Source organism: Mauremys reevesii, linkage group 4, assembly GCF_016161935.1.
Source record: "Mauremys reevesii isolate NIE-2019 linkage group 4, ASM1616193v1, whole genome shotgun sequence".
Lineage (NCBI taxonomy): Eukaryota > Metazoa > Chordata > Testudines > Geoemydidae > Mauremys > Mauremys reevesii.
Window position 1 is genome coordinate 127,231,480 of NC_052626.1, and position 14,102 is coordinate 127,245,581.

The window sequence follows — 14,102 nt, forward strand, 5'->3', positions numbered from 1 at the left end:
GCTCGGTAGGGGCAGACCAGATTTTACACAGAAAATGTAGCCCTGGTCTGGCCCATCCCATGATTATACTTAGAGCCTTGATAAGTGGTGGGAGCAAAATCCAAAATGCGGACGTCAGCTGTGGGGTGACCAGTCCCATGCAGCACGGTGGGTGTTGCAGTCTATGTTCTGAACATGCCAGGGTGGTTGTCCAAGGTTTCTTTAGTCTCCTCCTGCTGTTCTTGTCCATCGTAGATGGCTGATGAGAAGCAAGCTGGAGTAGAACATAGGAGCTCTGTTTTTTATGTCCAAAAGCAGAATCGTTAGGCTGAGACACAAAGTGTTCCAACAGGTCTGCTCTGAAGTGGTTACCAGTGTGAAGGAAGAGGTAGAGCAGTGGTTTTCAACCTTTTTTCATTTGCAGACCCCTAAAAATGTTATGGGGGTGCAGACCCCTTTGGAAATCTTAGACATAGTCTGCAGACCCCCAGAGGTCTGTGGACCACAGGTTGAAAACCACTGTGATAAAGGGCTAGTTTGAAGCCAGCGGGTGATGGTTTACTTGTCTTGGCAAAGAAATTGGCCAGTATCTACTTGGCAAACCTTGAATAAAAAGAACAATAATCCAGACTATGTGTCTCTCAAATTATTGCACCTTCGGAACATCCTGCATGTAAATAATCCAGCTAGTTCAACAAAAGGAAAAGCACATAGTTTAGCGTTAGCCTAAATGAACAGGTCCACAATCAAGCTGCTACATGAAATGCTTAGTTCCTCTCCAGTCTCAACAGCATATGGCAATTTATGTGCCAGGCTTCTAACTGAATCGAAGACCGTCTCTACATGGGAGGTTTAAGCCACTACTAGCCAGCCCCCAACATAGCTGCACTGGTGCAAACTCCTAGGTAGACAGGCTATAAACTGCAATTTGCACTGGTGCAATTTACCCCTGCTTGAAACCAGGCTTAGATGCATGGATGGAAATAGTGATTTATAGCAGTTTACCCCGTCTACGCTAAGGGTTTGCACTTGTGCAGCAAAAAACATAGCTGAAATTGGGATAAACAACCATTGTGGACAAGGCCTTAATAGAGGTGCTGTACTCTCCCTCAGCTAGTAATGCACAGTGCTATAGTCTTATTTTCCAAAGCACAGAAATAAAGAACCATAAGGAAATCTAGACAGGAATATTGACACAATCAAGATCTGGGAGTGGATACAGAATTCGGTTATATACCACATGTAATTTAAAGGATAATCAGTTCAGCATCAGAACGCTGAAGACTGGAGAGGAACCTACTTGATGCTAGCTATTTACAGTGCTATATATGTGTTTTAATCATAATAATTATCCTGTAGACACAGCAGAGCAATGTTCTAAATCTTCTCAGAGGCACAAGTGAAACAAATTTATGCTTTCAGTATCTAGCAGGAAAGGGTGATAATTTTAATCATGAAAAGCCATAACAGTTAGCACAAAAAGGGTGTCTGGTGTTTCATCGACTAGACTAAAATGTTCCTAGAAATGAATAAGCATGGACAGTTTATGTTCTTTCTTCCAGTCCTAACACTGAACAGCATGGGTGGAGAATCAGGACAATGTATGTGTCTAGGGCCAGATTCTTAGTTGGTGTAAAATGGTGTAGCTCGATTGAGGTGAAGAATGAAGCTATGGCAGTTTATACCAGCTAAGAATGTGGCCCTTAGTAAACTCTACGTCAGGGGTTGGCAACCTCTGGCACGTGGCTCGCCAGGGTCAGCACCCTGGTGGGCCAGGCCAGTTTGTTTACCTGCTGTGTCGGCAGGTTCGGCCGATCGCGGCTCCCACTGGCCGCGGTTCACCGTCCCAGGCCAATGGGGGTGGCAGGAAGCGGTGCGGGCGAGGGATGTGCTGGCCGCGGCTTCCTGCTACCCCAATTGTCCTGGGACGGCGAACCGCGGCCAGTGGGAGCCGTGATCGGCCAAATCTGCCATCACGGCAGGTAAACAAACTGGCCCGGCCCGCCAGGGTGCTGACCCTGGCGAGCCACGAGCCAGAGGTTGCCAACCCCTGCTCTATGTGGTAACGCCTTGTGCTTGTTTTGAATGACAGAAATACTGAAAGGCTCAAGCAAGCAAGAGTCCTTCTTACCTGCATTCTGTAGATGCGAGATCCAGAAGTGCTCTGGTCACACCTCTTTATGGCATGCTTTCTTCTCTTCTGAGGCACTGTATCCATGCTGCCTGATTCTCAGAATGCAGGGATATGGTAGCCTTTTATTTTAGTTAAAGTGGATTTAATAATGTCGTTTTACACCACTGGCTACGGTCTCAATCTCAACAGAGTGAAAATTACCTCTGCCACTTGTTACAGATCTAGAGCCTCTAGGAGCACGGAAAGCAACACAGACAGTCACAAGAACAATGTCTAATTTCCTTTGTCAATTTTTATTAACGTTACCAGCAAAGTTGTGACTATCCAAGCATAGATAAATCCTACATATATCCATGCACAATTTATAGCTACAGTCATACTCAAATCCTCCTAGATAGTCTTACGGTCTGATGGATCTCACATTAATTGATCATCAGTAGAGGGATGGTTCCTGCTGGAATCTTCCCACAGGGAACTCAATTTTCCCAGTCTGGGAACCCTCCTTTTTAATGTGATTCTCACTATGCCTGTGTGTGAAAGTGTCAACCCTCTTTTTCCTCATTTGTATTGTGTCTCCCAAGAATACTGGGGTACCACATTTTTCATAGGTTGTGTATAGTTCCTTTTATTCTCGTTAGCACTGACGCAAAACCTGTAGTAAGGCATGTGTTAACAAAGTGCCCGAGAGGCACATTTTTTCTATCTAAAATGAAACGGCTAATTTTTCGCAGTATCACCCATTGGCACATTTTTTCCTGTAATCTTATGGCATCGGGTTATTCTTTCATCACTTACTTATGTCAAGCATTTCTTAATTGTAAGGCCTAGTATAGCTAAGCTAAAATCTTACAGGCCTCAGTCTGTAGGCCTTGTGTTTCAGCCCTATTTACTTAGATACCTAATACACACTTAGCCCTTCTAATTACTGATCAATCTTATACTTCTATAATCCTACCACTTCAGTCTATTCAACATACAATGATTATATATTACATGGTATGTCAGTTAATCATAACATCACACAACACACAATAAATGAATGATAAAATGAAGTAACTCGCTATAATATTTATACTTTAACACCACATTTTCAAGTAACAGAAACTGAACACATGAGTTAAGGGAGACTTATTATTAATGTAAAATTGAAAAAGGCCTTAAATCAGAGGTGGTTGTGTGCATCCTCTGAAGTTTACCATAATCATTCCCAATTGTAATGAGACTTTGCAATACACCTTTACCAGCTGCACGCACCATGGCGACTGGCCCCTTGTTCCCAATTTCAGCCAACTTACTCTAAATGCAATGGCACCAGTCAGATTACCAATGGCTCAGATCTCTAGTGCATATCTAGCCCAGGACTGTCAATCCACCACGTTTCATCAACATCAAATTCACTCGAGTCTGTTGGTGGGGAGGTTAAGCTGTATTGATCACATGATGTTTTGTAGGAAGGAGAAGAGCTGTTGCTGCTCTGAAGCTTTGTATGTTTCGTAATTCTTACATTATTGTGTTTTCAAATATATCCAAAGGCCTCCCTTGGCTTGGATGGACACCCTTTGACGTGGAGTTTCTGTTAAACAGAGACAGAGAGGTTGCTGTCACTCAGTCATAGGGCTGATCGTGGTTTGAATAATGCGCGAGGGAGCGAAAGGCCAACTGCCTCCTCAGGCAAGCCTGAAAAATTAATGTAGTGCATAAACATTTCCTCTTGGAGAAGAGGTCCAGGGGCACTGACAGCTGCTCTGTGGACTCATGCGACAGGGTCATAGAAGTTCCTCTAGTAAAAGGGATAAATCAGCTGATGGCATTCTCATGAGCAGCACCCTCTGCTGCTTGAGATGCCTCATTTGGCCAAGTTCAGTGGCAATGAAAACTGCTGTCCATGTCTCCGAGTAAATTATTCCACGAGGCTTTAGGAAACTTCAGGGATGATTGACCAGGCAAAAGAGCATTGATCCGTGGTAAATCCTCAGGTTCCATGTCCTAGGTGACACCTATCTGGAAAACATGACCCAAAAAAGATCAGTTTGGAGTGGCCTCCAGCATATAAAAGTTTTGAGGAGGGCAGGGAGAGTTCACAGCTGGAAGCAGACACCCTCCATTTTTCATGCTGACTGGGCTGGTCGCAGCAGGTCATAAAAGCCTCCCCTCCCTGCCCCAGCCAGAGTTAATTACTATTAAAATAAAATGTTCACTGGAGTGGAACAAACATAATTACTTTTTGGGAGCCTAATTATCTGCATTTATCGCCAGTGCTTTGTTGTAATTGATTGCTAATGGCCTGCTTCGCTCTCGCATTATCTAATTAATACCGCCGCAGAAATCGGGAGAGCAGACGGTGCTCAGAGATGGGGATTTTTCCGCAGTCCCCAACCTGCACCTTCACCACTTTCTGGCCTGTTTGGTCACATCTGGCCGTGGCTAGGCTGCATTCCCTTCTGCCGCATCTGGCCATGTCCTGGCTGCAGGGGCCTAACCTCCTCTGCTATGTCTATACCCCTCTGCTCTTCTCCTGGGCCGCATTTCCCCCTTGCTGCTTTCCATCCTACAGCTGGGTCTAGTCCCACCTCGCTGCATCCTCTCTGAACGCCACCGTTAGCGGCTCCAACCTTCTCTGCTGTACTCCGGCTGCCTATGGCACGTCATTCTTGACCTACTCCCGCTAGCTGCAAGGTGATGCACAACAGATGAACTGCTTAAAGCATTTGGCTCTGTTGCTCTCAGGGCAGTTCTGTTTTGAAAAGCGACGAAGTAGAAATGGCCCCATGCTACCCAACAGATCTGTTCCCAATGGGGTTCACTCCTACCTGCTGGCCTCAGTGATAAATAAGATCTTTCCTGCCTTTTACTCCCCTTAGCCCTGCAGTGCTCAGGCAAGAGCAAGCTAGAGTTTATTCCCGCTTGTGCATCTGCACTGGAATCACTTGCTTACACTCAGGTGGTTATAGTAGCAGAAATCCATCGGAGGCCGCAGAGGTGCGTGGGTAGCACTAGAGAGCAGGTCTCGATGGGAGGCACTGAAGGTAGAGTTGGTGCCATGGAGCTTTTCTTAATGGTGATGTTCAAAAAGGACATGCTGAGGATAGTATCAAGGCCTCAGCTGTAATGGGAATTTGCCCCGATTCCAGCCACTGGTGGCACCTGCATCAATGCCAGCCCGTCACACAGATAGACAAAGCTGCTATGTGCACCAGGGGGACTTGATCCCCGTTTGTTAGCTGCACAGAGCTGACCTCCTGCATAGCACTGGCCGTTACACTGCACCCAAATTCCTCCGCACTGAGCCCAAATAACTTGAGTTCAACTAAAGCATTTTAGTCCTCGGGAGACAACTGTGTGTGCCCCAGGCAAAGAACAGGAGAGGCCGAGGGACCACCCAGGAGACACCTCGCGATGGCAAGTTTCAAGCAAAGGTGAGCATCGGTGCAAAAAGCTTTGCCTCTCTGCACTAGGGGTTCAAACAGGTGCAGCCACCCGGAATGGAGACAAATGCCCTGAATTGACAAGGACCTTAAGGTTGTCAAACACACTTGAGAAGTTTCCCCTTTTGTGCTTATTGGTTTAAGGATGGGGGCGGGGAAGGGGGGAAGTTCAAGTCCTAGATCGGTGGATAGAATATGGGCTCTGTTCCTTCTGTGCACTGGGCACCCTTGATGGGAAAATCAACTGTGCTAAAGTGAAGAGCTCCCTTCCCTGAGATGCTAAATGCCCAGCATGAAATCAGGCCAGGCCCGGGGCTGCACAGGGTGACCTGGATGCAAAGCCATTAACCATCTGCCTGGCCCAAATAGAGTGAAATGCAGCAAGGAAGCGAACAGCATCAAAAGTGCTGAGTCAACTTGTGGATAAGATTCCTTCTGTGTCAATGAGAAGAGGTGAGGGCTAGAACTGCAATCAATTGTTCCCCACCTCCACCAAGGGCAGGACAAGAAGGAAGCAGCTTACTTTGCAAGAAGGGAGATTGAAGCAGGGTATTAGGAAAAACTTTCTAACTCTAAAGATTGCTAAGCACGAGGACAGGTTACCGAGGAGGATGTGGAATCCCCGTGGTTAGTGGTTTTAAAGACGAGGTTAGACAAACACCTGTCAGGGATGGTCTAGGTCAGTGTTTCTCACCCTTTTTGATACCAGGGACAAGCTTGCTGCCTTCCTAAACTGTGTCAGGGAGATCTCAGGGACCGGTGCCGGTTCACGGACCGGTTGTTGAGAAACACTAGTCCAGGGTTACTTAAACCTGGCTCAGTATGGGGGGATGGGGCAGATGACCTCTCAAGATCCCTTCCAGCCCCACATTTCTATAAGTCTCTAAACGGACCGTGGCTATTCTAAAATGACTTTGAACAGGGCACTGGAGTTTCAAGACTAGACAGAGTAGCCTACAAGACAGAGCACAGGCCTAGAACTCAGGACACCTGGGTGCTCGTGACAGCACCAGCTCTGCTACTGGGCGACCTTGGACAAGTCACTTCACTTCCTGGTGCCTCGGTTTCCCTAGTCTGGTTCCTCAGTTCCCCCAGGATCATGATCCTGACCCGCTTCGTAAAGCGCTTCTTTGAGATCTCTGGATGAAAAGCCTTGTGTAAGAGCTAGGTGCAATTACATAGATACAACATGGGAAGTGCAGTGGCCAGAACACTGAAGCAGAACACCCTGAGTCAACACAGAGACTCCCAGTGGGCTTCGTATCAGATCCGAACTGGGGCTGCAGGTAGGCAGAGGATGATACAGGAGAATCTGGGGCCTGATCCTGCCATGAGCTCTGAAGTCATTGGGGTGCCATGCAGGCCCAGGGGGCTGTAGTCTGAGCGCTGTCAGCTCAGGGGGGCGGCTACAGTGCAGCTGAAGCTAACCTGATGTGCCTACGTGTGAAGATCAACTAGCCAAAAATAACTCCTCGGAATGAGCAGCCCAAGTGTTCGTTCCCTCTAACTCCTTTTGTTTACAGAAAAGCAAACCAATGCTTCAGGCCCCCTCCAGGCAGCTCAAGGGGAGGGGGGGGGGGGGAGCAAACCTTTTAACTCTCAGCCTGGTGTCTGGCTGCAGTAAAAAAGGCTCAGTTTAGCATTAGATGCAGCCACAGGAGGAGAGAATACAGATCAACAACTGCGCCGCCTTTCTCTGGGGGGTGCTGAGTCTTTTTGCTGCCCTTTTCAGCGGCAGGATGTTTGGACACAAAAACAATCCTGGATGGTTTCTGAGCTTCCAAAGGGCTGTACCCTGGGGGGAAAGGTTATGTGGGGAATTTCAAGCCAAACCTGTAGCACCAGAAGGAAGTAAACCAGGGGTTAAGTTGCTGAGAGAGACCATCAAAGCAAATGCCATAAATGTGGTTGAAAAAAGATCAGGCATAAGGAGGCTGCTGTGACATGAGTTCCCTTAGAAAGCAGAGATCAGATCCCTGCTCTGACACCTCCCAGATGTGCTGGGAGACCTTGTGTCATTGTTCAGGAGTTGATGAGCGGAGCTCTGTGGCAAGGGAGAGCAGAAATTCAAGCTGCAAAGAGACAGGCCAACCCCTTCCCAAGAAACCAGCAGGGGTTCCTTTATTCCCCTCACCTCCCAGGAGGCTGCCATCAGGTACAGCAGAGCCTGCCGGCAGGAAGGCCCGTCAGCTCATGGAGGAATTTCCATTTCAAAAGCGTGAAAGCCTTAATTGAACCGTATTCCCAAGCAAAGGCTCCGATGTGCCAACCACGTGAGGCTGATTAGAAAAGACCGAGGACGCCTGAAAGGCAACCCTGGCAGCTGTCTGGGGAAGCTGCTGCAGACGTAAATCAAAGGTTGGGCCAGTTCAACCACATGGCCCACATTCCGGGAAGTTTAAGGCACTGGGTTGAAATGAGAAATCGAGGCTATTCAGCCCCATTCACGACAGCAGCTGTTGGGGGCTCCTGCCACTGTCAGTATTTCATTAGAATCTAGAGACGCTAACGAACTGCGCACACCAGTGGGAACAGCCAGTCGCTGCCCTGAGGAGTTTCCAGTCTAAAAAGACAAGGTGGGAGCAGGAGAGGCAGATTGATTTGCTAAAGGACCCACACTTGGTTAGTAACACAGCTAGAATCAGAACCCAACTCTCCTGAGTCCCAGTCCAGTGCCTTATCCATTGGACCACACCAGTCTGGAGAAAGACTGAATTCCTGATATGGAGAGGGACATGAACACTGCTAAGGGTGACTGTCATTCTAATATATAACTTATGCATAAGGGTTGCTTTGCCCACCACTCAGATGCAGCCACCTCTGGGTGGGACATGGCAGCTGCTTAACAGCACCCAGCAATTATTATGATTCATTATTATAATCATTATTATAATTCATTATTTGTAATGCAGTACTACCCAGGAACCTCAGCCAGAGACCAGGCCCCACTGGGCTAGGGCTGTATAAACGTGGAACAAAAAGACACTCCCTGCCTCAAAGAGTTTACAATTTAAGTACAAGGCAAGGGCCAACACGTGGCTACAGACAGGCAATACTGGTCAGCAGCACCAACAGTGGCCGCAGCACTGATTGTCAAGCTTTCTGTAGGCAGTTCCGTAGTTACTGTTTCCAAGCGTGTGCGTCACAGTTCCAGTGAGTTCCAGGGCAGAATGGACCCGCCAAATCATCTCGCCCGACCTCCTGTACATCACAAGCCAGTCGATTTCACTCCATTACTCCTGCGCTGATCCTAGTGACTTGGGTTCAACTAAAGCGTTTCAGGCCTCAGGAGACTAACCTGTTGTGTGTCCCCGAGGTCCCTGTGGTGGGGCTGCGATGTCCTGCCCCAGTTTGTAAGTGGTCTCTCATGAGGCAGTGACCAATGGGTTACTTGTGGCCCATGGAGCCCTTCCTGTTGGACCAGCAGAGGGAAATACCTTAGCAGCCAAGCAGTGGAGGAGACCCCTCTCTTACAAAGTCCTCTGCAGAATGGGAAGAACAGCAAAGCTCCATATCATCCATTTCAAAGAGCAATCTACCAGGGGCACCAGGTGACAGCCCTGGAGAGGCTCAGAGGAGGAAATATTCTATCCTTCCTCTCTCAGGGATATCGTCCTCTGAGGATCTCCTAACAATCAAGGCTGAATATTCCAAAACTGCCTAAGCGGACTGGATGCTAACATCCCTCTAAAATTAATTGGGTGTCTAACTCCCTTTGCAAAGCTCAGCCTCAATGAATCAGGATGTTGGTTCTTTCCTTACTACCCCGTCCAGGGCCAGATTCCAGCCCTACTCAGAGTGAACAGCGCCTCGCCCTGCCAGTTCTCCTGCTGAACTCAAGGGGGCTGCTCACAGAGCAAGACGCTGCTCACCATGATTAAGAGAGGCACAACCTGGCCCATTGGGATGGCCAAAATCCCAGGGCTGGAATTAACCAGTAATACCTGCCTAAAGCAAATGAGATTGATCCCAGTAAAGGGCAGGCCCTGTGTTAATTCCAGCACAAGTGATTTTGTTCCAGAGGTTTTCCTCCAATGAAGCAGGGATTGAAAGGGGAAGGCACAGGGGTTAGTGCTGTGGCTGGCAAGGCATCCCGGTATTCGTGGTATGGGACGAAAGCCTTTGGGGCGATCGTATGAACTCCATTGTGAATTCCTCCAGGGTGAGCAGATAAGGCTGGATCTCGAAGCCAGTGCTGGGGCATTTGCTCCATCCCGGTGATAGGAAATGGGATCCAAGGAGAAGGGATAATGGAGCAGCATGATCCCACCCTCCCCTGAGGATGTGGCTGCAGAGCCCCGGCCCCGCAAAGCACCACTGAGAATCTGGGAGGCTAAGTCCCAGTATAACCTGGGTAGAGGGGAGGACTTACCAATTCTGTGCTACAGCATTCTTCTCTTTGACAAAGTATTTGCACAGGCCATGAAATCCTATCCTTGCAAGAGAGACAACAGCTGGGTTTTCAATAGGAACCTTTTAAATACTAAACGTGGAAATTATAATAGGATTCACACACACACAAATTTCAAATTCCTTTTTATGAATAACACTCCAAAGATAAACCATTGCACCACAGCAATTACAACAACCTCTGGCTAGACTAACATCACTAACTAGAGCTGTGCTAATTTTCCTTTTAAAAGAAGAATACAGCACAGGGCCGAAACCCCAAATATATAGACTACCATACCAAATCAATACAGGGATTGGGACCTCTGACAATTGGAGATCTGCTTTCACGTAGGCTCACCCTGCGTATTATGGTGACAATTAAAATAAAGCATTTAGTTGTCCTACACAGAATCAAAGAATCATAGAATATCAGGGTTGGAAGGGACCTCAGAAGGTCATCTAGTCCAACCCCCTGCTCAAAGCAGGACCAAACCCAACTAAATCATCCCAGCCAGGGCTTTGTCAAGCCTGACCTTAAAAACCTCTAAGGAAGGAGATTCCATACATACTCAGTTGTTTCAGCATTACTGGACACATACACAACTTCCAGTGAGAAAGGGAGAAATTGTACAGTGCATGTAGCTGTCAGGCTCACGCACTGTCTCTGGGTCAGTGATGTCGCACACCTCCTGAAGACATCTGGCCTCCAGTCTGCAATTACACCTTTATGGGGTTTTCCCAGTCTCAATCTGACTTCCATAAAATTACAGGAAACTGTATGGAGACCCAACTAGGCTTGCCAACATTGTATTTCAAAATAAGGGACTGTTTTCTTAGCATCTCCCCCTCCTGATGTTATTATTATCATCATTATTAATAATAATACTAAGCAGGACTCACTTTCACCAGGAATATTCCTTTTGCTGCTTTTTGCAGCACTCAGCAGCTCTCGTTCTTGTTGTACAGCAATGAAAAGATAAGAGATGTCCCTTGCAAGAAGACACTGTTGGGAACCCTGGATCCACCCCACAGATCTGCCTGGGATACCCCTAGCAGCTCTATCTTCTCCCTGCAGGGCTGGGCTGGACAGATGCTCTACCAGTCACGGCACAAGGCCATGCATTAGATACAGTCGCACAAACACAACTGCCCTACTTACTTCTAACACTGGTAAGACCCCAGCCTTTCAGGCAAGTAGCAAATTTCCCAGTCCCTAACCCACTGCAATATAAAAACAAACTTACTTTTCTTCTTGAGACTAAGGACTGTACAGATACCTTAGCATAGCACTGCCTGCTGCAGACCAGTAAAGTCCACATAACTGGTGCAATTAGAGGAAATCACATTGAGATCCACCACACAGCTGAGTCAGGGTGTCCCCTGGCAGCTCTGTCTTCTCCCTGCAGGTCAAGGTTGCATCTGATCAGTTTTGTACCCTGACAGAGCTCCCAGCCTCCAAGGGGAGATGTGGGCACATGCAGGGATGCTGCCCTTAATGGAGCCTTCCACACCAGCTTCCAAACAGCTACTGGGCATGGGCACCAACTTCCTGCACTCCCTCTAGGGGGCTGAAATAGCAACTGCTTCTTTGCCCTCACTCCAGGCTCTGTACTGCCCCCTTGTGGGAGCACAAGTAACAACAGCAGCTGGAATTACAGCCATAAGGGTTACAGGCTGAACACCATGGAATAAGAAACAGAAATGGGAGTTACACCAGCATGGGTGTGGTGAGTAATTAGCCCTCTCCGGGGAGCATATACATAGCTCTTTTCATCCATAGTCTTTACAAAGGGGGTCAGGAGCATTATCTCCGTTTTGCAGATAGGGAAACCGAGGCACAGAGTGGGGAAGTGACATGCCCAAGATCACCCAGCAGGTGAGAGGTAGGATTAGAATCCAGGTCTCCTGAGTCCCAGGCTCCCTCCACTAGGCCACACTGCCTCCAGTGTGGTGTTAAAGAGCCCATTACTTCTCTCCTTGATGTCAAGGGCTGTTTTGCCATTAGACTTGACTGGGAACAGGACCTCAGTCCAGTGGGTGGCTATGAGGCAAATTAATTCCCCCTCTCCCCTCCCAAAACAAATCTGTGTAGGGATGGATTGGGAGGAGATTACAGCCTGACTGTCAGGGGGTATGTAAGGGACTGATCCTGAGAGGCTCAGATCCTCAAAGGTATTTAGGCCCATGAAATCAATATGACTCCCACCGACACCTGTGTGAACTGAGGGAGCTCAGTACTGCACAGGATCAGGCTCTGGGCCTTCCGCAGGCCACACAAGGGCTTCATGGGCCATAAGCACCCATGAGCCGTAAATCTGTGGGTTAGCACTCAGCCCCTGGCTGGCAGGAGCCCCAGTTCCAGTGGATGCAGGCATCCGGGGAGCGACACCTTTCCCAACCCCATCTCTGGTAGTATCGCGCTGCCATTAATCCCCGTCCCGCTCTGCACTTAGTGAAGCAGGCTTGATTTCTTCTGACAGCCTAGAAATGTCAACATTGCTCTGGATTAAAGGTCAAATCCCAACGGGTGGATTTCAAAATGTCATCCTGTGCTGTGCCAGAGCGGCTCCCCTTCTGCCCAGTGTTACCATCCAGGGGAGCAAGGACACTGAGCAGGCCCCAGTGGGTGCCGGGATGCCAGCCTCACCCAACAAGTATCATAAACCCACACACCTGTGGCCAGCGGGTCCTCAGTCACCACTAGAGGGGGGACAGAGCCCCATCTGGCATGGGCGTGGTTTACAATCCGCTAATTATGAGGTTCTTCTGCTCCACCCTCAGATATTATCCACTGAGCAATTTGGTTCCTTTGGCCTAATACATTCAAGGAGAGCCAAACGGGCGGGACCAGGCAGTGTCATTCCAGAAAGGAGGGTGACCTGTTAGTGAGAGGAAAGGACTGGGCATCAGGACTTCTGAATTCTAGCCTCGACTCTTAACACGTTGTGACTTGGTATAAGTCACTTAGCTTTCGTGTGCCTCAGTTTCCCCATCTGTAATACAGAAAGTACCTGCCTCCCGAGGGGCTGGTGGGTGGGGCCAATGTCTGTAAACCACGTAGAGACTGTCAAATAGACAGGCCTGCAGAGATGCAGTGTTGTTGCTGTTATCTTAGTGCTAGTGACTCCGGTTTGAAGACAGCTAGCCGCCCACAGCTGGTCCTGCGGCATTTGAATATAGTCTGTGATGGCCATGTCCAGCTTGTTTTCTCATCTGAGCACACACTTGGCCCCTGTGCAGACAGTGGGTGTCAGTGACTGATGCCTCTGTGGAGCTGCTCTGGCACTCATTGGCAACCCAGACTGTCTCGCGTTCCCTCTCCTGAGGATGGACAGGCGTGAGAGCTGCCTACTAACCTCGGGGTGGGTGGGGGGAGGCGGGAGAGGGATTGCCTGCTCCTTGCTGAATCCAACTGGAACAGCAGATTAATTGACAGAAGCAATGGCCCTGCCCACTGATAGCAAAGGCCACCTGGAGTCTCAGCCCCTCACCAAATGTCTGCTGTCCACTTACAGTGCTACGGAATCACCAGGCCATGTGAGCGTTCTCCTCACGGCATGGGGCCTGATCCTGAGAGGTGCTGGAGTGTCCCCAGCTTCCACTGATGTCAGGTTTCTCAGTGGGAGCTGCAAGCCCAGGTGGTGGGGCTCATTCTTCTCCCCTGTGGCACAGAGCCAGGTCTGGGAAGGGGGACAGATCACTGGCACCCTGGTATTTCCTCCTTAGCCCAGACTCAGGTGCTGTCTTGTGAGTGTTGCATTTATTCACTCCCGCTTACTCTGTTCAGTTGGCGAGACACGGTGGGGGAGGTGATAGCTTTTATTGGACACAAGTTTTCGAGCCACCTGGAGCTCTTCTTCAGGGCTCAGCTGACGTCAGCGCTAACTCAACACACCTCTAAAGTGCACGTCCCTAGCTGATGTATGATGCACGGTGCATTTTCTCAGCACACAGCACCTAGGCCGATATGCACCCTGAGCCTCTTACCCACTCACCTGCTTAGTTGTCTCCCGGGAACACTGAGTCCATACACCAGCTGCTCTCAGGGTCTCTCAAGCAGGCAGGCCTTGCACCTGCCAGGGACAGCCATTGACACTGCATGGGAACCAGCAGGCAGGCCTTGTCCCCAGATTCTCTCTTGCAGCCATCTTGAGGGTTGGGTGCGGGAGCAG

General features: G+C 48.9%; 1 long non-coding RNA gene across 1 annotated transcript in view; it reads right to left on the reverse strand.

The window, feature by feature from the left end:
- Positions 1–2,107: 2,107 nt before the first annotated feature.
- The window catches only part of LOC120405384, a 37,983-nt gene continuing 25,988 nt past the window's right edge, over positions 2,108–14,102 (reverse strand). Inside the window, exon 4 of the long non-coding RNA XR_005598534.1 lies at positions 2,108–4,114. This is a non-coding gene — a long non-coding RNA (uncharacterized LOC120405384). The remainder of the gene's footprint in view (positions 4,115–14,102) is intronic.